General features: G+C 38.2%; 2 long non-coding RNA genes across 2 annotated transcripts in view; one reads left to right on the top strand and one right to left on the bottom strand.

Moving 5' to 3' along the window:
- The window catches only part of LOC126949284 (uncharacterized), a 32417-nt gene extending 22867 nt beyond the window's left edge, over nt 1-9550 (bottom strand). Inside the window, exon 1 of the long non-coding RNA XR_007723655.1 lies at nt 9522-9550. This is a non-coding gene — a long non-coding RNA (uncharacterized LOC126949284). The remainder of the gene's footprint in view (nt 1-9521) is intronic.
- A 9436-nt stretch (nt 9551-18986) lies between these two features.
- LOC126949283 (uncharacterized) overlaps nt 18987-26648 on the top strand; it is a 128838-nt gene continuing 121176 nt past the window's right edge. Inside the window, exon 1 of the long non-coding RNA XR_007723653.1 lies at nt 18987-19298. This is a non-coding gene — a long non-coding RNA (uncharacterized LOC126949283). The remainder of the gene's footprint in view (nt 19299-26648) is intronic.

A 26648-nucleotide genomic window follows, 5' to 3' on the forward strand; every position in this document is an offset into this window, starting at 1 on the left:
TTCTGTATTCCTTTGGGGGTAATTTTCACCTGCTGTGCCCTGGTGTGCTATGCTATTGATAAAATGTGGAAATGCTGCCCTTTGGGCCAGCTGAGAGCTGCTCCTCACCCTCTCCTGTGCCCTCTCTGACCTCTCTGGCCTCACTCTGGGACCCTCAGACCTTCCCAGGATCTAATTTCTGAAAGGTTGACACCTGACCCTTTAGAACTGCACTCCAGTACTTTGATTGGTTAGTACCATTACTATATTGGTTGTTAATTATTTTGAATAGCACCTTTGTGCTCCTTTACAGGACTTTAAATGAACTCTTAATGGATATTTCCAGCTGGGACCTTTCTTCTGAATTCCAGACTTATCTATCCAATTGTCTATCCAGCATCTCTGTTTGAACACATAGGGGTATTTTGAACTTAAAATGCCCTGATTTTCCTCTGCAAACCTGCTCCTCATACAGACTTCCCTAAAACTCAGGTAATGGTAACTCTATCCTTTCAGTTGTTCAGGCTCCATTAGGGTTTTCTGATAGTTTGTTTTTTAAACTCCTCCCTTTCTTTCATACCCCTTATCAAAGTTACCAGGAAATACCGCCAGCTGTACCTTCAAAATACATGTGCTACTCCTCACCATCTCCATTATCCTCCACTGCTGCCATTATCCACCATCACCCCTCCCTTGACCACAGCAGCAGCTGCTGTCTCCCAGCATCCACCTTTGTCCCTTTCTAGTTATTTTCAACACAGCAGACAGAGTGACCCTGATAAAACAGAAGACAGCTCATGTCACGTCTCTGCTCAGAACCCTTCCATCTCACCCAGCATCAAGGCCAAGCCCTTACAACAGCATCAAGGCGCAGTGCTTCTGGTCTGTGCCATTCACCCATGACCTCTGATCCCATCTCCTTCTCCTCTCCCCAGCCCTCTCTCAGCCACACTGGTCTCCCTGCTCTTCTGTGTGTGCCAGGCACACTCCTGCTTCACAGGCTGGACACTTGTAATCTCTCCCTGCCTGCCCTGCTCTCGCTCCATGCTGCACACAGCTGGCTCTGCTTCAGGTCATTAATTAAAGGTCACTCACCCTCTCAGTGAAGCCATTTTTAACAAATTATAGCCCCCACCCCATTGCCCTTCCCTGCTTAATTTTTGTCCACAGCACTTATCACCACCTCACGCACTGTAAATTCTACTTCTGTGGTCTTTGTCAGTTTTGTTTGGCTGTAACTGCAGGGCCTAGAACAGTGCCTGGTATGTAATGGTTGCTCAGGAATTGTGAAATGAATTCGTTAGGAAAAATTGTAAATATCATTTACTAATCTGTAATTGCTGAAAACAGTTTTACTGTTATTCAGTTTTACTAATTATGAGTCAATATGCTGTAGAAAGAGTCGCCCCGAACACAGCAAGAAGTTAGTCACAGCCCTGGTTTAGAGTGTTTGCAGAGTTAGTAAAATAGAAATTTTATGTATTCTTTGGAAGCTTATGTGCTAAAAGATATATTGTGCAGATTTACACACTCAGGGTCAGGAGAGAAGGCTGAAGCCCAAGCACTGAGGCCAGGAACACCGTGTTCCAAGCCAGTCCATAATCAGGTTAATCTACTCCAGCCTCCAGCCTCTAGTCACACTGCTGAATTCAAGATAACACGGTGGCTATGGAACTCTTGCTGGCAAAGCCATCTCTCTCAAATAGCATTGAGGACTCAACTGAGGAAAGGCAAGAAATCAGGCCTTCTAGTCTGCAAGAAAGATTAGAAATAGAAGAAAGTTATAAAAGCACTGCCGCCGTGGAGGTACTGTGAGGGTTTGCCTGCTCATCCTTCTTTTCTTGTCATACCTAACCTGACTCTCCTCGTGAAACCCCTTCTTTTGTCATCTGTAACAATCTTGTGTAAACATGTACCTGTTTCTTATTCTGTCCACTTAAGAACAGTTTAATTTACCAAGTTAATCAGGAAAATACAATCATAAAACTGAAGAGTCAATAATTCTAGTGGATGTTTTCTAGTGTTTTTGAACATTAGCCTCTGAGGAATCTCTAACATATCCGCACATACAGATACTCATAGTAGAAACCCCTGGACACCTTCACAACCCTGTAACTGAATATTACTCACTTCCCAGCCTTTCTAGGAAAACCTCCAGCGAACATCACTTATTTGCAAAGAGATGGGAGTTACCAGTTACTTATTCTACCCTCCCCACTGCAGAGATATCAAAAATCATCTCAAATCTTTTTTTTTTTTTTTTTTTTTTTTTTTCTTTTTGAGATGGAGTCTCACTCTGTCGCCCAGGCTGGAGTACAGTGGCACAATCTTGGCACACTGCAACCTCCGCCTCCCGGTTTCAAGCGATTCTCCTGCCTCAGCATCCCAAGTACCTGGGATTACAGGCGCCCACCACTATGCTCAGCTAATTTTTGTATTTTTAATAGAGACGAGGTTTCATCATGTTGGCCAGGCTGGACTTGAACTCCTGAGTTGAAAGCCATCCACCCACATTGGCCTCCCAAAGTGCTGAGATTATAGGTGGGAACCACTGCGCCCAGCGCAAACCTGGTTTCTTTACCTGTCAGGAAGGAGCTCAGGGCTGGGTGCGGTGACTCACGCCTGTAATCCCAGCACTTTGGGAGGCCAAGATGGGTGGATCACGAGGTCAGGAGTTTGAGACCAGCCTGGCCAATATGGTGAAACCCCGTCTGTACTAAAAAAGTAAAAAAATTAGCGAGGCGTGGTGGCGCTTGCCTGTAGTCCCAGCTACTCGGGAGGCTGAGGCAGGAGAATCGCTTGAACCCGGGAGGCAGAAGTTGCAGTGAGCTGAGATTGCACCACTGCACTCAACGGAGTGAGACTTCGTTTCAAAAAAAAAAAAAAAGAAGCTTAGTTTAGTAACTCACTCAGGATGATTGTAACGTCATAGAATTTTAAAAGAATCAAAGAACTTAATTTTACACACAATTTGTATGTAATTTATTTTGGCCAGTGATGCTCAAATTTTCCCTTTCCTTACCGAAAATAAATTAAAAAAAAAACACAACCTATGGTTATTTTCATTTTGCAATAATTTTCCTGTTTACTGCAGTAGTTAGGAGGTAGGATGAAAATGGGGCATGTTAATGCAATTATTATGAAAAGCATGTCCATTTTAATCACAAATCACTAAACTTACAGGGAAGAGTAGAGGTGGGAAATGAAGCAGAAAACTTAACTGGAATAAATGGGTGTTGTTTTAAGTTAGGATGAGCTAGTTAATTCTTATACAGCTATTTTTATTAATACAGTTTCCTCTCATTTCCAGTTTGAACAGCACCAGTAGTTTAAAAGTATGAATTTGTAGCATCTTTTTGCTTAGGGAAAAATGGTTTCAAAATCAAATGTGAAGACCTAGCAGTAGGAGACTTTTTTGTGTCTAGGTTTCTCCTTGCCTTTCATATAAACTCACAAATGTTTGAATAAATGGCTACAGAATTAATGATTTTTAAATTGTGTATTATGTGTACATCATATTTTTATATGCATTCTACTTTACTCTAAAGACAATAACATAGCCTTTATTTCACATAGTTACATTTTTTAAGAATACCTAAAATCTACTGTTAGCAAAGTTCTGTATACAATACGTTGTCATTAACTACATTAACTATGTCATTAACTATAGTCATGCTGAACATCAGATCTCTAGCCTTATTCAACAGACATAATTGCAACTTTGTAGCCTTTGCTCTCTCCATCTTCCCGTTTCCCCCTTATAAATATTTTATTAGCTATCATTATAGATCCTAATAATGAATCCAATAAAATAAATCACTAAAAATAATATAAACTCATAGTAAAATAAATTATGTAAAAGGACAGAAGAAGTCAATGATACTTTTTGTCATTGCATTGGTGCTTTCCTCGTCAGTTTAGGAATCAGAGTAGAAATTGTTTGGCAGCTCTAGCAGTATCAGAACTCACTTTCCTGATCAAATACAAAGCAAAACAAAACGGACAAATATTTGAGAAAGTGGTTTCTTGCTATCTAATTCAGAAAATTCCATTCTGTGAGTGATTCCAAGAATCAATTTGGATATTCCTTTGATTAAATTTCAAGGAATATTTCTCTTAATTGAAAATTGTGTGACCTACATCAGAAACACATATGCAGTACTGTGCGTTTCACAGTGCAGTTTCACATCCAGTAACTCATTTGATTCTCACAGTATCCCCATAATGGTAGACAGGGCAGTAGAGATATACCTGTATCACAAAAGGAAAGAAGTGATGCAAGGTCATAGAGCTGGTAAACTGAAGAGTCAGGATTTGAATCCAAATCATCCGGCTCCAAATATTTCCAACATATTGTGTTACCTCTCCTCATTTAAATTAATACAATTATAATGGTGATAACTATTGAGGTAATTCAAGCAATTTATCTAGGGGACTAAATTACTCAGATAATTGACTGGATATTTTTGGTTGCTTTGCAAATTGAAACACAACCTGAGTGTCACTGAGGATTAAAAAAAAAAATAAAACTACATTTCCAAAAAATGATATTTTTATATCCCTTATTTCTCAAATCTGTACTCTAAGAAATGTATCTTGAGCCAAAAGTTCCCGAAGAATTTTTGTTGGAGAATATAATCTCCTCTCTGAACTACAGACTTCATTAATTCTCCATAGCTTGCCATATTTCCCATTGCTTTCCTTAGAATGAAAGAGTCTAGAGTTCTAGATTCTCCTCCCTAGTGATATATGAAGTCTACTTTAATGATATTAAAAAGTATATTAAACTGTACCTATTATCTCACAGGCAATCTTTCTAATTACCTGTGGTGAGCATATAAACATTACTAATATATCTAAATAGACGTATAAGATAGTCATGGTATTATTATATTAAATGTGAAATAAACCCTTCTAGAGATGCAGATTCCTTATCATATGAGATCAGTTTGTTAACTTGAGACCATTTGTCAGGGAAGTGTTCCATGGGTATACCTATCTGTGCTCCGGAGGTTCTGTAAATATTTATCAATTACCTTTTGAATTTTGCATAAATATACACAATGTTCTTTATTCACTAAAGAGTTGAACTGACATGGAAAATTTATTCAATCAAAATCTTTAAGTGGCTAGTCTTGGCACACCCTCATGGTCCCAGATGGTGCAGAAAACATTTGCCCACTCATAAACTTCCAGCAGTATGAAACTGTGCAACAAGTACAAGTGGGGATGTTGGATAAAACAGGACTCCTCTACAAGTCTGGGAGGCCATTTCCTGGCTCAGAGTCTGACACATAATGGATGCTGAAAAAACATTTGTTGAATAAATGAATGAATGATCCAGGAGCTGTTTTGAAGGCCTTATCTACTCCATTTCTCCATTAATTGTCTCTAACCCTCAACAACTTGTACTGTCACCAATGGAGAAAAATTTAGGGACCTCCTTCCCTAATAAATGTAAACAGCATACATATAATTATAATTTAGCTAAAAGCATTAATACAAATGGAAAGAGCAAATACAGGGGTTGATTGACAAAGTGACTAAAGCTGATATGAGCTCACCAAAAGGAGAGACAGAAGGTTGAACTGTGATGAGCTAGAACTGAAAGGCCCTGGATCAATGGATATTTAAACTAGTTGCTCAGTTCAATTTAGAAGAATTCAACAGATTCTGAGTGTTGGAAACTGGGACATAGTGTTAGGTCCTGGGATTACAAGGTGTCCGAAAGTCAGGAAACAGTGCATACTCACATTTAAACAGTATTTTAGTTACATTTTCAAATCTGCTTAGTATGTTTTTCCTCAGCCTCCAGAAAAGTTTCCAGAAGTTTAAATACCTCTAAATTTAAAGTAATGGGTTAATGTGAAAAAGTATAATAAATACACTGTGTTTTCCTCTGTTTTCAGATTTTTCTGACATTCTGTAGTATATGACAAATGGACATATAGCTTTAAACATACTGAAGATATTATTTGAAAATGTAACATTCTATTTAAAATAAGTTTAGCGTCTTTCCTAAGTTTTCAGATACACTAAACTAAGTTTATATAGACAGATTCCTCAGGAGCTCTAGTGAGAAGAGAAGGATATGGAAAAACTCATTATACAGATGAAGGATACGGAAAAAACTCATTATACACATTAAGAGCCATAATAGAGACTATGTAAGGAACAGAAGAGGCCTGCTTCACAAGCGCAAGGTTATTGCTCTGTGGGAGGTAGTAGAGGGTCAGGAAAGTTCGCATGTGTGGTGCTGTCTGAGCAGGGTTTTGGGAAATGAATGACATTTTCCAAGAGACAGGTGGGGAAGGAAGGTCAGCCAGAAGATGGGAATAATGCAAGAACATAATGCAGGGGATAGCATTATATGTTCAGAGGACTACATCCTGTTTAGTATTGCTCAGAGTTCAATGAGAGGCAGAGTTGTGGGTGAAGAAAAGTAGTCAGCAGTAATACCATGTAATATTTTATCTGCCTTCTTCATAAGTCTAATTTTAATTTTATCCTGCAGAATGGATAGGGGATCAGCAAATGATTTTAAGTAAAGGAAATAATTTGCTCAGAATTGTTGAGAAAAGACAGTAGTCTCCATGGTTCTCTCTTTCTCTCTTTCTTTCTTTCTTTTGAAAGAGGGTCTGCCTGTTGCCCAGGCTGGTATGCAGTGCTGCACTATGGCTCACTGCAGCCTTGACCTTCTGGGCTCAAGCAGCCCTCGCATCTCAGCCTCCTGAATAGCTGGACTACAGGTGCACACCACCACACCCAGGCTGGAGTGCAGAGGCATGACCCTGGCTCACTGCAGCCATGAATTTACAGGTTCAAGTGATCCTCCCACCTCAGCCTCCTGAGGAGCTAGGACTACAGGATACACTACCATGCCCATTTTGTTTTTTTTTTTCTTTGTGTAGAGATAGGGTAGGGGTAGGGGTGGGGATGGCGGGGGTGGGGGTGATGGATTGTCTATGTTGCTCAGGCTGGTCTTGAACTTCTACTGTCCTCCTGCCTTGCCTCCCAAAGTGCTGGGATTACAAGCATGAGCCACCATGCCTGGCCCCCATTTTCCTTTTTAATATTAGTGTTCTTACCAGGTAACATTAGCAGAAATGAAATAATTGAGTTTCACACGGTTTCTCTCTCCCTCTGGGAGAGAAACTAGATTAACAGTCAAAAATCCAGAAGGCAAGCAATTTGAAGGGAAAACTAAGGATAATCAAGAATTGACTGTACACTTTTTGTAACTGTTGAATTATTTACCTTCTTTAACTCCTCCGGAGCCAATGTAGTCTGGATAGTAGAAAGCCAAGAAACCAGGAACAGCCTCTCTGGATCTTTTTCTGCAATTGTGTGTTTCCAGAAAAATTACTTCTTTGAGTTTGTTTTCTGATCAGGAAAATGAGGAAGGTTTCTGATCAGGAAAATGAGAAAGTTTGATTATGTCAAGGCTTTTCAAGTTCGACTTTTATCACATTCACGTAAGGTGGTTCCAAAATATACAGATTCCCAGATCTGACTGGAGGACAGTGTAGAGGTTAGGCTGAGGTCTCTGAGGACTCAGACTGGGCGTTAAACTGTAATGTCCTGTCCTGCCACTTACTAACTGGGTGACCTAGAGTAAGTTACTTCATGACTTGTATTTTTCTCAAAGGTAAAGCAGGGATGACAGTATCTCTACTTCATATGTCCCCGGAAGGCTAAAATGATAGAATGCTTTTTAAATAGCAAGTATATTGCCTGTCACATATTAATCATTCAACAGATGTTATATGTTATTTGTATAGTCCACAGTATTCATGTATGTGTGTGTGTGTGCGCGCTCGTGTGTGCGTATTTGGTGCAAGGTAGACGCTCCATAAGTATCTGTTGCGTAAATAAAAGTTTGCGTGTTTTTTTTTTTGTTGTTGTTGTTGTTTTTTAAGCAACTTCTTTTGTTCTCAGATCTGAAATTATTAGCCCAGGAATTACTTCCCCAAGAAAGGTAAAGCTAGTTTGAGAGAACTGCTTAAATGTGGCGCTCAATCTTTGCTTTCTTAGACTGAGAGCCTCATGATAATTAAAAAATAATTTAAAGATGAAAGTCCTTCTAGAGTGGGCGAGCTGAGAACGGAAGGGAATGAGCCTCAGAGACTGTTAGCCGGATCCAGCCGGCCACTACGTAATCCACTCCAGTGACTCTCACCTAGGTGCGCATCTCCATTTTATCTCACAAGATGCCGTGAAATTCTCAAAGTCATTGTAATTACAATTGATTTTGAATCACAAAAAAGCAGTATTCTATTTTCCGTGTTGTTGACCAAGCAGAAAACAGAACAACGTAACTTTTAAAACGCTTGAAAATCAGGGCTATCAAAAATAGAGAACTTCTATTCGCCATGAAGTCGCTGATGCAAACAATCCACGCACCCTGAACCGTGTGTTTTTCTAGGTGGTGGTGGTCCCTCGCCAAATAGTCAGCGTTTGGTTCTCGGCTTCTGTAGCGAGAGGAGTTACAGTTTGGTACCGGCAGGGAGGAAATTGCCTCGCAATCTCTGGAGGTGGCCTCCTAGAAAGATCGTTGGGAGGGGAGGAGTCCCGATTGTCATGGAAGAAAAGCATGGCCCCATCCGGGAAGTCACAGCTTGCCGGGAGCCCGGGGCTGGAGGCTCTGGGTCCTGGAGGTGGCAGACGGCGGACAGCCGGCCTCGTAGCCGGGGCCTGCGCGCCTGGCAGGGGGCTCCGTGTGTGCGAGTGAAAGACGTACAGCCGGGCGGACCTGCGTGAGCTTCGGCCTCGCCCCGCCGCGCGCGGGGTTGGGGCTGAACCTGAGCAGGGCTCATCCCTGCCGGGCGAGGGTAAGGGCTGCCCGGGGACCGCTGCTGCACGGACGGCAGCCGCTCGGGGCCGGGATCCCTGGGCCTTGGCGGGGCGCGGCAGCCCCTCCCCCCGGAGCCCGCGCTTCCGCCCGAGCCCCGGCGGCAGCGGTGACCGTGGCCCCGCCGCGCCTTCCGCCTGGGAGCTGCCGCCGCCCGCCCGCGCCCTTGTGCGCCGCGCCCACAGGCCGCGGGAACCCGGAGCGACCGGGCCCAGGGGCCTCTGCCGCTCGACTGAGACGCACTCCGAGCTGGACGTGGGGAAGGTTCGGCCAGCTCGGCGCTTCGCCCCCGCTGGGGATGGGCCACTGGGCACCTGCAGCCGCCCAAGAGCGGGGAGTTGGCTGGGCCCTGGCCAGGGGCCGCCGCCACAGCGGACTGGGAGGGAGAACGGAGCCAGCTGAGCCTCCTTCCTCTCCCAGATTCGCAGCGAAACTGGACAGCCCGACGCCCAGAGCGGACGGGCGAGAGCCCCTGAGGGGCCAAGTGGATCCCGGTTCTGCTGCTGCCACCGGCCGATTGGGGACGCCGGCACTTGCGCTGTGGGCGTGTGGTGGGGCATTTCCGTTATCCTCTCGAAGACACCCCGCCACTATTCCTGCTCTAACAAGCACAGTCTAGTGTAGAAGCCGACTCTGCCTCCTCCTCTCCCTCCTTTCTTCCACACACCTTCGTTCATCTATCGATTCTTACCTTCTTCCCCAGAGCGCCAAGACAAGTGTGGACAAGAGTGAACAAGTTAGGATACTGCCAAGTGTGTGTGTGTATTGGGGTGGGGGGTGGTAATAAATGGGGATAAAGCGATGAAAATAAAATTAGAAATCCCAGAGTATGTAGCAACACACACACACACACACACACACACACACACACACACACACGTTCCCAGCCTGTTAGCAATCTTGGCTATTTCCAAGTGGAAGCAAATGTTAATGCTCAGTCTTAGAAGAAAATTTCACATACACGGGCATCAGAGGTAACGGAGTAGCCGATAGCTTCCTTTTACTTCTCGACATTTATTTTTGCTTTTCTGAAGCATATTCCTGTTTATTAAAGGGACCACAGGAGTAACACGCTGTTTGTAATCCATTCCTGGACACCGCTGAGGCCGGCTTTTCAGGGAGCCTTTGTCGCCTCTGCAGCAGAGGTCACTGGACTCTGCTCAAGGTGTAATGTGAGGGGACAGGTGCCTCGGGGGCTTGGGAAAACACCACACTGTGCTCTGATGTGTGTCCCCATCCTGGGTGAAAGCAAGTGCTTTGCATAAGGACGAGATGGGCTGCTGAATAGGGAGGTGGAAAACGAATAGACCCTTAGGTGTATCTTGAACCCCTTCAACAGCCCCCTCCCCAACCCCCGCCTTCACCGAAGCAGTGTCAGATTCCTCTTCGATCCAGCATGCTCTCCTTCACTTTGGAAAACCTGCATTAAAACGAGGCAGTCGGAGCTGACTGCGGAAACCCAGGCTGTTAGAGAGTCTTCTGGCTACTGCGTAGTCCTGGAATATTCTTTTTTTCAAAAGGCCTCTTCCAGTTGATTCCAAAAGGGTTCTGGTTATTGTTCTCACCACCGATAGGGGGCAGCAGGTGTCCTGCGATGCCCCGGCGAGGTGTACGCAGGCTGCCCTGCTGTCCCGGGGAATCCGACTACATTGAACGTCTGGGGTAGAAGCAGGACCTGCTGCCTCTAAGTCCACCGCAGCAGCTGCCGGGCCTTGGGCCTCCGAGCCTGGGCGCTTGGGGGGCTTCCCCTGTGCAACGGGTGGGCGAAACCATCTGTGCACCAAGCCTGCCCGTAAACTTAGCGTACAGCATAGATAAATAAACTCAGATGTATGCAAATGCTATAATTAAAATACGCAGTCATTTGAAAGTACTGTAGGCTCTATTGGAGTTTTTGATTGTTTTTGAGTTTTCTCAATCAGTAGAGAATTTAAAAGTACGGCTATCACAGTCTGTTTGGAGGGTGGTGGTCTGTTGCGTTGAATTTTAAAGGGGCGTCTGTCCCTAGAAGTTGGGAACTACTGATCCACAGAATCGCTTGATGACCGTGGTAAAGATTCCGAGGCATCTCGGAAGGGAAACTGGGAGGACTGAGCTAGTCCTAGCAGGGTGTGTGTCCTCCTGCGCCGCGAGGCGTCGGCAACACAGCCCTATCCCGGGAGCGCGGAGCTATGGCAGCTGGGATTGGTCCAGATCGAGAGTCCTGAGGGGCTGGGTTTTCCTGAAAACCTTCCTCACTTGGTAAGCCAGAGCGCTTGAGTTTTCGGAATTCCCGAGGAAGCGTTCTATATATTCTCCAAATCCACATTTTCTCAGATATGAGCACTTTTTCCCTAAATTAAAAATATATTTGGGGGTTTGTGGAGCAGTAAGTTTTTTGGAGGAAAGAAAAATCCAATGTAAAAATTTAGAGACTAGCTATTACAGTCGTCTCTAAATAGCTTTTTGAAGTGATAACGGCTAAATTATCCAAATGAAAAACAAAATGTATAATAGTAGTAACAAGGCTGTGCCCCTACTTTATAAATCTCATGCACAATTAAAAACTCTAATCCCTGAAATACCTTTGGAAGGGAGGGAAGGATTACAGTCTAATTATAGGATTTATAACACAACACTAAGATGTTTTCATTTTATTACAATAATGAACAAAACCTTGATGATATCTACGTTTAATGCAATTTTTCCAACATCGTAACAGATTTTAGAAATGCAACCGTAACTACTAGAGAAGGGAAGAATTTCAATAGCACACTAAATTGTCAGACATTTCATTAACATGGAAAGTTCATATCATGATGTCAGAATATAGACTCTTCAAATTAATGATGAATACGAATTAAAGTCGTAGAACATTTGTAGGAAAGTATCAAATCTGTATCTGAGAGAGGAGAGGAGGAATTAGAGGAAAGAAAGGACTAACTTGTGGTCTAGGTCAGGGAAGTAATGTGAGTAAATCTGAGTGGGAGGATTTCCATACTGGGTTCATGATACTAAGATAAACCAGAGGCCCAGCTGCTTCTGTGGATAGCCCTACAGCTGTTAAACCATGGGATAGAGGTCACTATGGCATTTGAGAACACAGATTATTCTTTGTGCCTAAAGATAAACCTGAACAATTTTTAAGTTTGTCAGGGACCAGCACTATTCACCTTCAAATGTGTTTAAGGAACTGCACACTGAGCATGGGCACGTTTTAGTCCATGTTTAAAGGAGCAAAACTGAACCAAGGACCAATCACAAAAGTGTCTTTCACATTTTTTTTTTTTTTGCCACAAATTGGCAATAATATAAAATATCAACAGTTTCAATATCGAAAGCAATTTATGGATTTATAGCACAACTTGGTTTATTTGCTGAATAATAATGTCTATCATTTCCTGTGCCACACACCAGCTAAGCAAGGTAGATATCATTAGCTACATTTTACATATAAGGAAACTAAGGTTCAGTGAACTTGATCTACTTGCCTACATTTACACAGCTATTAACTGGAAAGCCGTTTTCTGATTTTAGAGCCCAGGCTTTTTATTGTCTCTCTGCAAACCCTAAAACTGCGTGTATCCGTATAAGGGATTCAAACCTTGGATTCTCAGATACCTGATCACTGAGCAAAAATGGGAAAATTTATTTCTATCATGATTTGAGTGACCAAAAACCAAAAACGAAATTCAAACAAAACCAAAACCAAAACCTATAGGCCACAGAGTATCTCAACCTTGAGTTTCTATACACCAAGTGCTTTTTGGAAGTAATGATGGGGTGGGGAGGAATCTACAACCTATTTTAAATTTTCAAAACTCTAAACAGAAATCACATGATTACTGCAGAAAATTCTATTGTTTTTGCTTTGCCTGGCATTGCATAAAGTCAATCCAAAATAGGAAAATAAATTTACTGTTACTTAATAAATGTAGTTTGTTTGCTAGACAATATCTTTAATTATGTTAGGTCCATGGAAGGGTTGGAAAATGATAATAATAAATGTTATAAGGGAGGCTTTGGACATGAAAAAGAACCACTGATACATGGCAAAATCTCATATATTTATTCTATGTGTTTTTAGTTCTGCCACTTAATAGAAGGTCTGTGATTATGAAGGAGTTGTGCTGCATTTAAGGATTTTTTATTGCATTTCCACAAATATACCTGTTACCTGAAGAACACTAGTGTAAATTGGTCATCTCTAAATAATCAACACCGTTCAGTCTGGGTCATAAAGCGCTGGAGGAGGAAGGGTGTGTTTGGAGATTATGAAATAGCAGGTCCCAGGGAACAGTCTCTCTAACTTCTCCTGATTGCTGCTCTTTCTCTAGTCCAGTGATTCTCAAATATCTTCATCTTAAAGCCCCATAAAGCTTTTGTTTATGTAGGTTTATGTGGATTGCATCTATTGATACTACTGTATTAGAAATTAAAATTGGAGAAATGTTTAAAATATGTTACCTGAGTTACTTAATTTATAATAATGACAAGGCCATTGCATATTAACATAAATAACACATTTTAATAAAAAAATGTTTTCCCAAACAAAAATTTGAGAAAAAGGTTATTTTATATCTTGGAAGTCTCTTTAATATCTGGCAGCTGGATTCCCTTATTTGCTTCTGCATTTTCATCTATTGTGACGTGTTGTGTAGGTTAAGTACATAAGAAAATCTGGCCCCAAAGAGAAACATCGTTGAAGAAAGGAGTGTTTTCAGATAATTGTGGATAGTCTTTAATACTACTACAAAATCCTTCAAGTGATAATTTCAAAAAAGTTAATTGCAATGCAGAATTTAAGTCCATATCAATAAACTTCATATTCTGTTACATTAAAACCCACTGGTCTATTGCTTGGACATTTTACACAAAGCAAAATATATCGAGTGATTTGTAACAGCATGTAATGGTCACTGGGAAATTATTCCTTCACTGAATTATGCAGCTCTTCCAAATGTCTATTTCATTGTACGATATCAAAAATATCATATTCATTAGTTGTATTTCATCAGGAAATATTTTACATATTAGGATACAAATTTTCCAATATTTTAATTTTTACTTGTAAGTTCAAATAATTTTATCATTGGTTAAAAAAAAAATCTTGTCAATTGTTTTCCTAGAAATGACAGGGTCGCTTTGTTTATTTCTGAGAAAAAAAATCTGCCAAATATTCATGTCTGAATAACCACAGTTTGTCTTGTTGGTCAGTTGTTCTTTCAAATAAAAATGTTCTTCTATAAAAAAAACTGACTAGTTCAACTTGAAACTCAATTGTACTAGTGCTTCTCCTAGACAGCCATCATACATCTGTGTGTAATGGAAGCACTTTATATATCATTTCTATTTTGTCCCACAAAATATTAAAAAGACATACCCTAGGGGTCAGGATTTAATAAATTTAGTCTATATATATATATATATATATATATATATATATAAAACTGCTTTATCCAGTACATTCTTGAGTGAAACTTTTTTTTTGGGCTACAGTTTGATGCCACTTCCTTGCTTTGTGCCAAGACCACCACAGTTTCACCCAGCATCAGTGAAAACACTGGCAAAGTGAAAAAGGCACATATCACCTTGGTACTTTAAATTAGTTTTAACCTCACAGAACCCCTGAGTCTCAAGGACCTCCACAGACACTTTGAGAACCAGTGCTCTAGTCCTACAACAGTTGTTATCTGGGTCCCTCACTTGCTACTTGACTACATGCTACCTTACATTGTTACTTATCTTCTGCTGTCTACCTCCCTAATTAGGAACTGTATTACTTATGTATGTATCCTGAGGATGGTTGAAGTCCCTGGCAGGCAGTACAATTACAGTTTTTTGATGACTGATTGACTGACACATTGGAATTAGTGGTTCATGTACACTCTTATTTTATCACAGATCACATCCTAGCTGGTTTTGCTTTTTAACTTATGTTACCAAGTGAAGAAATACATTTGGGGGAATATATTTATTCCGAGGAATGAAAGGGACATTCGTCATGATACGTTATTATTTTTCCAAACAACTATCATCATTGGAAGCCATGTTTGTGTATGTTCTATTTTAGCTATTCCATTGCTAGTACAGGAAACAACGTTCCATACCAGTGTGTGAGAATTTGAGTCCAGTTTGTGATGAATTTAAAATATTTCAGTCATTAATGCCACCGGAGGAATGGCTTCTAATAGTAAAGGGCTTGTCCAATTTGTACGGCAAGCTGCAAAACACAGCTGAAATTTGGACAGTTCATTAGTTTTACTCCTTTGGGTCATGCAAGACTTCTTAAATGTGTGAGGAAGTTCTGTTGCCTGTGAGGTCACAAATCAATCTACTATAAATAGCAATGTGCCTGTATTTTTTTTCACTTTTCACACTCTTAGTCTTTACTATTAGAAATTGTATAGTGGCAGAATCATCCCTTAATCCAGCAAGGGGAAGTGGAATTATGCAGCCAATTGATTACTGGGAGCGATCCCTCATTTTTAGCGTAGGAAACGACTTCCCTTTTTGCAGATGAATTTGCTAAGAATAACTTAACACATATATGACTCAGTGATATTAAAGAAGGCCAAGAAAGTAGGTAAGGATACACAGTTTACATTCTTTTAACATGATTAAAATTTAGATTTCAACTTACTGAGTAGTAGGGGTATTCAGGCCTATTCCCCTAAAGTAGCATGTGACAATATTTCACTATTAACCACTTCCAAGAGGAGATATGTCTAACAAATTAGCGTCTAGCTACATGTGCTAGTTCAACTGAGAAAACTGAATTTAAATTATAATTTTAACTTTAAAACAGATTCTCAAGTTAGTCATTAAAACAATTATATTTGGAAAAACTTGGGTATGTTAATCTGCTTTTTCAACAGTAAATTTTATGAAATCTAAATACTAATCTGGTATTTCCAGTGAAAATTTAGCAACCAAATTGAGATATGCTGCATATGTAAAATTGACATCAGATTTCAATGATTTAATATGACAAAATGGATAAAATATCTCAATAATCTTTATACTGATTATATTTTGAAATGGTAATTGGATATACTGGGTTAAATGAAATATGTTATTAAAATTAATTTTACACATTTCCTTTTACTTTTTTTTAATGGTGGCTACCAGATAATTTAAAATTATGTGTGAGAGGCTGGGTATGGTGCCTGGCCCAGCACTTTGGGAGGCTGAGGTGGGCGGATCACTTGAGTTTGGGAGGTAGAGGCTGCAGTAAGCCATGATCATGCCACTGCACTCAAGCCTGGGGATGGAGTGAGGCCCTGTCTCAAAAATAAAATTCAAAAAATAGTAAAATAAAATTATTTATGTGACTCTTATATTTTATATTGGACAGAGCTGGTGTAGGACACTTCCTTCTACCTATGTGGATAAGAAAGCAAATGATTAAATATTATATATTAATTTTATACTCATATGAGATATAGATTTGCTCAAAGCAATTGATATCTAAAAATTTCTTAGACACCTGTTCAGCATATCTCAAAGCCTTCTTCACTAAATCATATTTCTGTGCTAAGCAATGCCAGATTTACTTTGCATCCAGTTTGCATTCTGGGAATCATTTTTTTTAACTGTATTTTTTAGAGCAGTTTTACATTCGCAGAAAAATTTAGCAGAAAGTACAGAGAGTTCCCTGTTCCCACAGGCACACAGTCTACCTCACTATCAACATCCCACACCAAACTGGTACGTTTGTTCCAATCAATGAACCTACATTGACACATTGTATCACCCAAAGTCCATAATTTATATTAGGGTGCATTCCTGGTGGTGTACATTCTATGGGTGTAGACAAAGGAATCATTTTTTTTTTTAATGTATGTTACATATGACATTTCTGTTTTTCTGTTAATATACATGACCTGAAATGGAATTATAATGAGGGTCTTCACTGGTTTAAAACAAGTCTTGTTTTGTTTAAAATGTCATAGTGTTGTAGAACATTTGAAAAACCAAAAAAAAAAAAAAATTCAAATGAAGTAAAGAAATTAACCATGGTCTTACCGCTCAGGAAAAATAAAAAATTTGTTTGATATTTTAACAATTTGTTTTCAGTTTCTTCTGTGTATTTAAGCATACATTATGATTATTACATAATATAGTTTAATAATTGTTTAATCACTTAGTAAATACATGAATATTTCCCCATGTAATTATTTTTTAAACTGAATAAATAATAGTATTCCTTTATATATATGTGCCATTATTCATTTTACCAATCTCCATTGTGATTATTCTCATATACAGATCTTTTTTACATATTGATTATTTTATTTAAACATATAGGACTGCATCCTAAGAAACTGCTGGTTGAAGGGTAAGGGGATTGACTATGGATAGAAATAGTCAATTGTCATCCCAAAAGTTTGTATGGCAACACTATTTTGCAATACCCTTGGTGAAACCAGGTATTACGTTTTTAAAAATATTCATCAATTTTAAAAGCAAAACTCCCTGTTTTAATTTGTATTTTTGATTGCTAATGAGATTGAACATTAAAAAATATGTTAATGAGACAAGAATGTTTCTTTTGAATGGTCTGCTCATAGTTAATGCTCGTTTTCTGCTGTGTAGGTATTTATCTTATTATTTGTAAGATGTCTTCCAATGTAAAGATATTAAACGTTTAGCTGCCATTAATGTTGAAAATATTTTTTCCAAGTTACCATTTGTCATTTAATTATATTTATGATGTTTTAAACAGAGATGCTTTTAATTTTTAGGTTAATCCACTTATCAATCTTTTTTGTTGTTTCTTCCTTATCTACGTTGTAGTCAAAAAAGTATTCATTTGTGTTTTAAAATAGACCTTAATTTTCAAGTGGCTAATTCTGCTTTTTCTGGATTTATTTCATTTTGGGATATTTATGAAGTAGAAGTTCTAATTTTTTTTTTTCAAACAGTTAATCAGTTGTTCTAACATCATTTTAAAAATAAGCGATCTGCCCTCACTTTAACGCATGCTAAATTCGTATCTATACTAGGCTCCTTTTGCACTCTGTTCATCTGTTCTTGTTTTCAGACACTGATTCCACATAGTTTTAATTATTATTAATATCCGATAGTATACCTTCTCTTTTAATAATCTTCTTTTTCTAGAAACTTGATTTGTAGTGGTTATTGTCTTCACTCAATTCGTTTAGGGGAATATCAAAGTTATTTTGTAAAGTTCCTCCTTCTTCCCAAAGTTATCACATTGAAATTTTAATTTATTCCATTTTCAAATTAACCTGGGGCGATCTGACAAACTGCTTTGAGGATTAAAATAAGAGAAGGCTTTGTGTGTGTGTCCTTTCCAATCAGATTCTATAATTAGTGTTTTGTAAAATATTTGTGACATTCCACAATAATCATACACTTAAAAAAAAACCTGTTTATGAAAAGTACTTATTGGCATTGTCTGAATAGGGCATGGATTTTGAATAAAGAGAAAACAGAAAGAGGGCCCTGTATATAGTGCTTATAGGGCATTAAAGAAATTGGCTAATTACAATGGACTTTCTAAATTAAGTAAAAATACACCAATGAAGAAGAGAAGAAGATAGAAAAGAAGATAAGGGAAAGAATAAGTGAAAGGAAATGAAATAAAATCAGACCAAGAGCAGATGATGAAATAGAGAGCTGAACTTCTAGAAATTTTTTTAAAAGCAAGAGAGAGAAAAAGAACGAGAACATTCTTGATGTAAACTGAAATGTTCAATTTAAACACTAGACAGCTGGCACAAAGTTGCTTTTAAATTTTATGTTAACTGATAAATGAAGGAGGACCTAGAAGGTAAAGGGGAAGAAAATCCTATTTTAGCTCCTGAAAGAGGATTTAAAGAGATATAGTTCTTGTAAAATGTATAATGGGTCATGGAATTATTTCTTAAAACTGTGTACATATATATTTTCTATATATGTATTTCATTATTTGAGTATAGAAAATATTTTGGAGCTTGTTCTTCATGTTTTGTAATTTAATACCTGAGAATTCCTGGTCTTACTGAAGAAGTTTTACTTTTATCTCTAATAGTGAATTATCTTCCATTTGTTATTTCTGGGCAGCTTTTCACTGTAATGCCTAGCTATTCAGAAAAAAAAAGCTATTAAGGGAAAAAAGTCTACTAAAATAGATTACTAATGTTTAGGTATATAGAAAAAACAACTCAGGATATATTATAGCTATGCTCTAATAAAGGGCTGTGTGGAATTTGGATTTAATGGTTCTCAGTGAGATTCCCTCACTAATGCAATTGCAGATTCCTACATTTCTTCCTGAAGGTGGCAGTATTTTAGTGACAAAAACTGACAACAAGCTGAGTAACTGTACCAGAGCTCTTGGAGATCAACAAAGGTGCCGCTTTTGAATGTGAAAGTTTTTTCAACAAGACTTTTCTACTTCTTGGTTTGAATTGTGTGCCTGTAGGGCACACATGCTGCCTGCTTGCTGAACAGTGACTACTTAGGATAAGGTCTCAGGGAAGTAAGGTTGCATTTTCGTCTCTCAGATATTGGGGGAAAATTTTGGTGACATTGGAGAGAGAGAGAAATGAAATATTTTATTAAATTTAGAATTTAATGTAAAGTAGCAAATACAGAGACCAGAAACAGAATGATGTGTTTTATGGTTGTCAGCTACCATCTTTAATTGGTGAGTGACCATTTCATTCATACTGTTACTTTTCTTAAAAGACAAACACAATTTTCTAAGTGTTTGTCGATGTAATGACTATGTAAACAAAACCTTATTTTTGTTAGCAATTAACACATTGCCGGAAGAAATGAGAACATTAACAGATTTTGTAACAAATACTATGTTAACAATAAAAAAAAATGACTTTTATACATTTTAAGCAGCAAATTCTGGGAGGAGAATGTGTAGACGTCTATGTATATATGTGTTAATTAACTAACATTGGGAAATAAAGAAACAGAAACAAAAGTAAATACAGATGAACAAAACTTACCTAAAAAGTGAGTGTCAATCTGGTTGTGCTATTTAGCTTATTATATTTTAAATAACCAATAAACATTAACAGTGTTGATGTTTGTGGTTAATTCATCATTTACTTTGATTGGACAAGGACATATTAAAATCGGCTGGTTGATTTGTGGTACTGTCTGTTGGCTGAAAATACCTGTATTATAGTTCTTCCAAAGGAAGTAGAAACTACAGAGCCCCAAGTGACACTGGATTTGTAGTTCTCTGAAAGTTGTCATCGATAATGGAGATAAACTTGTTCTTGTAGTAGCAGCAACATGATATTTTATTCAGTTTATAATATTCTTAAAAATTCTCTTGAAAATAAAATATTTCTCTTTCAGGTTTTTCATAAATTCAGTAACAAAATTCTCCTTTCTGCCCTAGCTATATAAATTGTGCCAATTTATGTTGACATTTCATTTATGAGTGAAGTCCCACAAAGTTTTTGCTGGTTTTTCAAAATGTCAATCTCTACATTTATAGACACCTTAGGGATATTTTCTTATACATCCCACTAGGTAATGAACTAAACTCTGTATTCTTGCATCATAGGTATTGACTGACGTCTATCTTTTCTCTTCTTTTTTACACTATACTTACAATGTCTACTAGATTCACGGCCCCTCTTTTCAGGAAAAAAAAAAAAACGTTTAATTCTTTATTATTATTATTTTTAATACAGAGAAGTTTTAGATTCACAGCGAAATTGAGCAGAAAGTACAGGGAATTCCCATATACCTCCCATCCCCACACATCCACAACCTCCCCTGCTGTCAACATGTGGCACCAAGGTGGTACATTTGTTCCAATCAATGAACCTGCACTGACACATTATTACCCAAAGTCTCTAGTTTACAGTATGGTTTACTCTTGGTGTTGTACATTTTATGGGTTTTGACAAATGTTTAATGACATGTGTTCACCATCGTAGTATTAGATGGAATAGTTTTGCTGCCCTAAATAACTTCTGGGCTCTGTCTTTCCTTCCCTCTCTGCCCTCTAACTGCTGGCAGCTACTAATTATTTTTACTGTCTCTGTAATAGTTTTGCCTTTTTCAGAATGTCATATAGTTGGAGTATGATCCCTTTTCAGATTGGCTTCTTTCACTTAGTAATATGCATTTGTTTATTCCATGTCTTCATGCCTTGATAATTTTTTTTTTTTTTTAGTGCTGACTAATATCCATTGTATGAATACACCACAGTTTCTCTACTCCTGAAGGACATCTTGGCTGCTTCCAAGTTTTGATAATTATGAATAAAGCCACTAAAAACATCTGTGTGAAGGTTTTAGGGTGGACATAAGTTTCTAGTTCATTTGGGTAAATACAATGGAGTGCAAATGCTGAATTTTATGGTAAGAATATGTTTAGTTTTGTGAGAAACTGCCAAACTGTCTTCCGAAGTGACTGTGCCATTTTGCGTTCCACCAGCAATGAATGAGAATTCTTGTTGCTTTAACATCCTTGCCTGCATTTGTTGTTAGTGTTTTGGGTTTTGGTCATTCTAATAGGTATGTAGTAGCATCTTGTTTTAATGTGCAATTTCGTAATAACATAATTAGGGAAATTAATATATATCAGATAATTGTTTTTCTCAGCATTTTGCTACTTTTGCTCAGAATTTTCCCTATAAGACTCATTCATGTTGTTCTATGTATCAGTAGTTCATTCTTATTGCTACGTAGTCTTCTTTTATATCAATATACTGTAATTTGTTTATTCATTCTCCTGTTGATGTACATTTAGATGGTTTCCATTCTTTGGCTATTGTGAATAAATTTGTTATGAACATTCTTGCACAACTCTTTTATTACAGTAATATGTTTTCATTTCTCTGTGGTAAGTATACAGGAGTTGAGTTACTATTTCAAGTAGATGTATGTTTAACTGTTAAAAACTGCTTAGCATTATTGCAAGGGATACCATTTATCTATCTGTCAGTAAAATTTGAGAATTCCTGTTGCTCTGCATCCCACCAACACATGGTGATGTCACTTACTGATTTTATTCATTGTGTAGGTGTATAGTACATCTCAGTGTGCTGGGCTTTGAAAAATTATTAAACTTTGTATTTATTTATTTATTTAAAAATTGTTTTTTAATTTTTTTTTTTTTTTTTTGAGACGGAGTTTTGCTCTTGTTGCCCAGGCTGGAGTGCAAAGGCACAATCTCGGCTCACCACAACCTCCACCTCCTGGGTTCAAGCAATTCTCCTGCCTCAGCCTCCTGAGTAGCTGGGATTATGGGCACTTGCCACCACGCCCAGCTAATTTTGTATTTTTAGGAGAGATGGGGTTTCTCCATGTTGGTCAGGCTGGTCTCAAACTCCCAACCTCAGGTGATCCGCCTGCCTTGGCCTCCCAAAGTGCTGGGCTTACAGGTGTGAGCCACCGTGCCCGGCCAACTTTATTTTTAAAAGCAGTTTTAGGTTCATACCAAAATTGAGAGGAAACTGTAGAATTCCTGTTTACCTCCTGTCCCCACACACGCACAAAACTCATAGTTTATATTAGAGTTCGCTCTTGGTGTTGTACATTCTATGGGCTTTTCCAAATGTATAATTCTTTCCTCCCTTCCTTTTGTATCATTGCTGTTATTCATTTCATTTATACATAAGCATATATAATCAAATGCACTGTTGCTATTATTATTTTGAAGAAACTATTATCTGTTAGACCAATTAAGAATAAGAAAAATAAGTTTTTATTTCACCTTCATTCAGTCTCTGATGCTCTTCTTTTCTTTACGTAGATCTGAGTTTCTGGTCTATATCATTTTCCTTCTTTCTGAACAACTTATTTTAACATTTCTCAATCTACTGGCCACAAATACCCTCAATTTTTGTTTGTCTAAGAAAGTCTTTATTTCTCTTCCACTTTTAGAGGATAATTTCATGGAGTACAAAATTCTAGGTTGGTGTTCTTTTTTCTCTCAACACTTTATTTCACGCCACTCTCTTCTTGCTTGCATGGTTTCTGGGAAGAAGTTGGATGTAATTCTTATCTTTGTTCCTTTGTCAGTAAGGGGGTTTTTATTTTCTTCTGACTTCTTTCAAAAAAATTTTTTTTTTGTTTCTGAAGTTTGAACATGGTATGCCTCAGTGTAGGGGTTTTTTTGTTTTGCTTTTTTGCATTTATCCTGCTTGCTGATTTTTGCGTTTTCTGGATCCGTGGTTTGCTGTCTGAGATTAATTTGGGGGATATTCTCAGTCGTTAGTGCTTTAAATATTGTTTCTTCCCTTTTCTTTATGTCTTTTTCTTCTGACATTCCTATTAGGTGCATGGTATACTTTTTTAGTTGTCCCAGAGTTCTTGGATATTTTATTCTGTTTTTTTTTTTTAATTTTATTTTTCTCTTCACTTTTAAGTTTTGGAAATGTCTATTCATATCTTTAAGCTCAGAGGTTCTTTCCTCAGTTGTGTCTAATCTACTAATGAGTCCATCAAAGGCATTCTTCATTTGTAAGTGTTTTTGACCTCTAGCCTTTCTTTTGATTCTTTCTTAGAATTTCCATGTCTCTGCTTACACTGTCTGTTCTTGCATGTTGTGTACTTCTTCCAGTAGAGCCCTTAGCATATTAACCATAGTTGTTTTACATTCCTGGTCAGATAATTGCAACATACCGGCCATAGCTGACTCTGGTTCCAATGCTTGCTCTGTCTCTCTCACCTGTGTTGTTTGCCTTTTAATTTTTATATTCTGTATTGTATGCTTTATAATTTTTTGTTGAAATCATACATGGTGTATACGTAAAAGAAGCTCTAACAACTAGGCCTTTAGTGGTGTAGTGGTAAGGTGTAAAGGAAGAAAAGCATTCTGTATCCTATGATTAGGTCTCAGTGTTTCTGTGGGCCTGTACTTCGCCAGTGCTTCTCAATGCTATTTCCGCTATTAGACTGGACAGGATGGCTACAGAGTGCTGGCATTGGATATTTCCCTTCCCCCAGGTAGGTTGGGCTGTGATAAAACTCTAGCAGGTTAGCTTCTGGTCCTGAGGACAGGACTTGTTAAAAAGAATAGATAGACTCTTTTTTCATTCCCTTGCCAGAAGCATAAGGAGATTTTTCTCCAATATTCACTATCAGGACATGGTCACGGTAGAGTTCCCAGAGTTAAAACTCACAAAGAGTGAGGGCTCCCCTATGCCTGGGTCCTCCTAAAATTTTAAGGTCTCATGCTGGTTCTCATTCAGCCTCTAGACATTCAAGTTTTCCTGCCCTGCTACTAGTTTAGGCTGAGGTTTTCTAACCTGCCTCTGGGGTTTCTGCTGTGGTAAATTCCAATTCTCTGTGTTTGCCTATTGCTCTCTTCAAGTTTGGGGCAGTGGTTTGCCCTGTGACCTCAGTTCTCCGACAGATCTAAGAAGTGCTGTTGATTTTTCAGGTTGTTCAGCTTTTTGCTTCTTGTTAGGAAGTGTGACAACTTCTAAGTTCTTCACAGGCCAGACTAGAAACAGAAAGTCTCCAGTTCTTTACTTTTTATCCAAAGATGTGAGCCTGTTATGTAGGAAAATTGAGGCAATGTCCATATATTCATTTGATGTTTGTACCTAATGCTTTGGAAACCTTTTGGAGAAAAAATTAATGAAATATAATCTTTACATTCTCCTGAAATAGAGCAGAATAAGCATGAAAGAAGTACGGAGTAAATCTAGCTTCATGTTGGTATGTAAAACCTGAGATATGCAAAATTCTAATTTTTAAATCACTCACTATTTGTGTATGGTTTCAAAACCATTATGAAATTTTTATGTAGACACAATGCCAAACATAAACAAAATTCACTCCCACACCATCTATCCCCTGACTCTTCTCTAGAGCCCTTACTGTTAGTGGCACCGAACCCAGTTTGGTGGTAGAAGGAAGACAAGCACAAGTTGACTACATTTTTTAAAAAGGTTTCTTTGAATAGTCACAAAGAGGTTTTTTTCTTAAGCTATCAAAGTGCAAAATGTTCCTAAACTATTAAATATTTCACCAATATGGTTAATTTTTCCACATGGATTATAATTCCTAGAAAGCTCAGAAGATATTTTTTGGAGATACTCTTGTTCTCTGAGACAGCTCTGATTGTTGGCAATCAGTAAGCAATGCATGCTATTTTCCCAATTTTGTCTCCCTAGAAAAATAGGTCCCTAATACCTTATAAGTATTGTTTCTACATTTTTATGCATAGAATAATATAACTCAATGAACATAAGGATCAAAGATGCTATGAAAGCTCATAGGTGAGTAAAAGTAGTTTTGATTGAGGAATGAAGACAAAGATCATAAAAGCTAATGGCATTAAACATTTTAGGACCAGCAGTATGCACCAACAGCTTTAAAAATCTCCATGCCCATTTGTCTACGTATTCCACTTCAAAGTTATTGCAATTACAAAGTTATTCATCGTAACACTATTTAAAGCAGCAAAACAACTAACATCTGCGAAATAGGAAAAACCAAGTAAAAGTGTGATCCTGTCAGTAGAAAGCCATGAAACCATGGGAATAACTTTGAAAATGTTTGTCTTCCATGCCATTAGCTTCATTATCTTTTTGATCCTTTGACCAAGGGTAATTTCACTCACCTGTAAACTTGTACATTATTTTTTATCATTATGTTTATCAGATTACAGAATTTATGTATTTTATTGACACCCATTAAACTGTAAACTTGTTGAAGTGAGGGATTTTGTCCTTCTCATCTATTTTTTTTAACATGGCATATACTATTACATTCTTCGAGGAAAACGTAAATGAAAGATGAAGTCCGTCAAATGAATTTCAGTTACCATGGTTTAATAAATAGTACCAGTACCCTCATAACATGGTTCAAGTTTTAGTTACTAAGGTATATTATCAGTGACTAATTATGTAAGATACAAACTTTGTTGCTGGAAACAATGTCACCTGCAGTGTGTTGCAGTGTCCAGGAAGGGAACTAAAGACTATGGCTGCCATGTCAAATCCTCCAGTAGAATGCTCACTCTTCCCTCTAGGTTTTTTTTTGTTTGTTTGTTTGTTTTAATCATGACAGAAAACACATAATGTAAAATATATTCTCGTACTCATTCAAAGTGCACAGTTCAGTGGTATGAATTATATATACATTTGTTGTATAACAGTTCTCTAGGACGTTTTGATCTTGCAAAACTGAAACTCTATACCTATCAAACTACTGCTTATTTTTCCCTCCCCTCGGTCACAGGAAACCACCATTCAACTTTCTGTTTCTATGATTTTGTCTGCTAGATATTGCATGTAAGTGGAATTGTACAGTATTTGTCCTTCTGTGACCCTCTAGTTATTGTGTGTACCTAATTTGTGGTGTGGCCATCTCAGAGAGGGAAGGATGAAGAAAGGGAACCATGTGTATATACTGTATTAAATATTGGTTAAGATTTTTCTCTTATTTTTCAAAACAAAAATTTATAATTAAAAGTTCCCATGTTTTCTTTCTCCAGCCTAATAGGTGCTTTTGTATTAATCCACTGTCTGGTTTCTCTAGCCAGAAACCCCCTGTAGCTGAAAAAGTTGACTTTATTTCTCACTGCAGCAAGCCAAAAGACATGCCATGGGAACTGTTTCAATAAGAGGATATTAAGAAAGGTTTATTAAAGAATTGGAGCTTTGAATGGGTGATTTTGAAGAGAGTCTAGGGAAACAATTTATTCACATAACTGCTGTCAGGAAGTGAAGGAAATCTTATGATTGGGTATCTCAATAAACCTTATTTATAAAGAAGGCAGGTGTATTAGACCATTCTTGAATTGTTGTAAAGAAGTATCTGAAGGCTGGGCATGGTGGCTCACACCTGTAATCCCAGCACTTTGGGAGGCCGAGGTGGGCGGATCACTTGAGGTC

Source organism: Macaca thibetana, chromosome 2 (assembly GCF_024542745.1).
Source record: "Macaca thibetana thibetana isolate TM-01 chromosome 2, ASM2454274v1, whole genome shotgun sequence".
In the NCBI taxonomy this organism is placed as follows: Eukaryota; Metazoa; Chordata; class Mammalia; order Primates; family Cercopithecidae; genus Macaca; species Macaca thibetana.